Source organism: Eulemur rufifrons, chromosome 30 (assembly GCF_041146395.1).
Source record: "Eulemur rufifrons isolate Redbay chromosome 30, OSU_ERuf_1, whole genome shotgun sequence".
In the NCBI taxonomy this organism is placed as follows: domain Eukaryota; kingdom Metazoa; phylum Chordata; class Mammalia; order Primates; family Lemuridae; genus Eulemur; species Eulemur rufifrons.
This window is the reverse complement of record NC_091012.1, coordinates 13,077,052-13,080,222: the sequence shown is the minus strand read 5'-3', so window position 1 is coordinate 13,080,222 and position 3,171 is coordinate 13,077,052.

Sequence of the window (3,171 nt, the reverse complement as noted above, 5' to 3'; positions counted from 1 at the left end):
GACCATGTCCTAGGACATAAATCATGTCTTCAAAAATTCAAAAAAATAGAAATTATACCATGCATCTTCTCAGATCACAGCGGAATAAAAGTAACAATAATCACAAACAGAAACCCTCACTCTTACTCAAAGTCATGGAAGCTAAATAACTTTCTCCTGAATAATTATTCTACAAAGGAAGAAATCAAGATGGAAATCAAAAGCTTCTTTGAATTAAATGACAATGGAGATACAACTTATCAAAATCTATGGGACGCAGCTAAAGCAGTCCTGAGAGGGAAATTCATATCCATAAATGACTATATCAAAAAGACAGAAAACATGCAAATAGACAACCTAACGAATAGACTCAAAGAGCTGGAGAAAGAAGAGCAGAACGATCCCAAACCCAGCAGAAGGTGAAAAATTACTAAGATAAAATCAGAACTAAATGAAAAGGACAACAAAGAAACTATAAGGGAAATTAATAAAACAAAAAGTTGGTTCTTTGAAAAGATAAACAAAATAGACACACCTCTGGCTAGACTAACCAAGAGCACAAAAGTAAAATCTCTAATAACCTCCATTAGGAACATGAAAGGAGAAATCACAACCGATGCTACAGAGATACAAGATATCATCTATGAATTCTACAAAAATCTTTATGCACACAAACTGGAGAACGTGGAGGAAATGGACAAATTTTTAGAAACACATAGTCTTCCCAGGCTCAACCACGAAGAAATAGAGTACCTGAACAGACCAATATCAAGAACTGAAATCGAAACAGCAATAAAAAACCTTCCCAAATAGAAAAGCCCTGGTCCAGATGGGTTCACACCTGAATTTTACCATACATACAAAGAAGAACTGGTGCCCATCCTACATAAACTATTCTCCAATATTGAGAAGGATGGAGTTCTCCCCAACACGTTCTACCAAGCCAATATAACATTAATACCAAAACCTGGAAAGGACACAACAAAAATAGAGAACTACAGACCAATTTCCCTGATGAATATAGATGCAAAAATTTTCAATAACATACTAGCAAATCGAATCCAAGTACTTATCAAAAAAGTAATCCACCACGACCAAGTGGGCTTCATCCCCGAGATGCAGGGGTGGTTCAACATACGTAAATCTATAAATGTAATTCACCACATAAATAGAAGTAAAAATAAAAACCATATGATACTCTCATTAGATGCAGAAAAAGCATTTGACAAAATTCAACACCTTTTGATGATAAAAACGCTTAACAAAATAGGCATTGATGGAACCTACCTAAAAATGATACAAGCCATATATGACAAACCCACAGCCAACATCATACTGAATGGGGAAAAACTGAAAGCACTCCCACTTAGAACTGGAACCAGACAGGGCTGCCCATTGTCTCCATTACTTTTCAACATAGTATTGGAAGACCTTGCGAGAGCTATCAGGCAAGAGAGCAGAATCAAGGGAGTCCAAATAGGGAAGGAAGAGATCAAACTCTCACTTTTTGCTGATGATATGATGTTATATCTGGAAAACCCCCAGGATTCAACTAAGAGACTCCTGGAATTGATTAACAAATACAGCAAAGTCTCTGGCTACAAAATTAATATACACAAATCAGAGGCATTTATATATGCCAGTAACAGTCAATCGGAAAACCAAATTAAAGACTCAATACCCTTCAAAATAGCAACAAAGAAAATAAAATATCTAGGTATATATCTAACTAAAGAGGTAAAGGACCTCTATAAGGAAAACTATGAAACACTGAGAAAAGGAATAGCAGAACTTGCAAATAGATGGAAAAATATACCATGCTCGTGGATCGGAAGAATCAACATTGTTAAAATGTCTATACTACCCAAAGTGATCTACAGATTCAATGCAATCCCTATTAAATTACCAACATCATTCTTTACAGACATAGAGAAAATAATTATACACTTTGTATGGAATGAAAGAAGACCCCGTACAGCAAAAGCAATTTTAAGCAACAAAAACAAAATGGGAGGTATTAATTTGCCAGACCTCAAACAATACTACAAGGCCGTGGTTCTTAAAACAGCCTGGTATTAGCACAAGTGCAGGGACACAGACCAGTGGAACACAACGGAAAATCCGAATATAGAACCATCCTCATATAGTCACCTAATTTTTGATAAAGCGGGAAAGAATATACTCTGGGGACAAGAATCCCTATTCAATAAATGGTGCTGGGAGAATTGGTTAGCCACTTGTAGAAGACTGAAAAGGACTCACAGCTTTCACCTCTCACAAAAATCAAATCACGGTGGATAACAGACTTAAACCTTAGGCGTGATACAATCAGAATTCTAGAAGAAAATGTAGGAAAGACTCTTACAGACATTGGCCTAGGCAAAGAATTTATGAAGAAGACCCCCAAGGCAATCACAGCAGCAACAAAAATAAATGAATGGGACATGATTAAATTAAAAAGCTTTTGCACAGCCAAAGAAACAGTCACGAGAATAAACAGACAACCTACAGAATGGGAAAAAATTTTTGCATACTACACATCAGATAAAGGACTGATAACAAGAATCTATTTAGAACTCAGGAAAATCAGCAAGAAAAAAATCAAGCAACCCTATCAAAAAGTGGGCAAAGGACATGAATAGAAATTTTTCAAAAGAAGATATAAAATTGGCTTACAAACATATGAAAAAGTGTTCAACATCTCTAATCATCAGGGAAATGCAAATCAAAACCACAATGAGATATCACTTAACCCCAGTGAGAATGGCTTTTATCAAAAAAACCCAAAACAACACATGTTGGCGTGGGTGTGGAGAGACAGGAACACTTATACACTGCTGGTGGGACTGCAAACTAGTGCAACCCCTGTGGAAAGCATTATGGAGGTATCTTAAACAGATTCAAGTAGACCTGCCATTTGACCCAGCAATCCCATTACTGGGCATATACCCAAAGGAAAAAAGGTCATTCTGTAACAAAGGCACATGTACCCAAATGTTTATAGCAGCACAATTCACAATAGCAAAGATGTGGAAACAACCCAAATGCCCATCAATACATGATTGAATTAGTAAACTGTGGTATATGTATACCATGGAATATTACTCAGCTATAAGGAATGATGAAGATACGACATCTCTATGGTTCTCCTGGAGAGAGTTGGAACCCATTCTATTAAGTGAAGTATCCCAA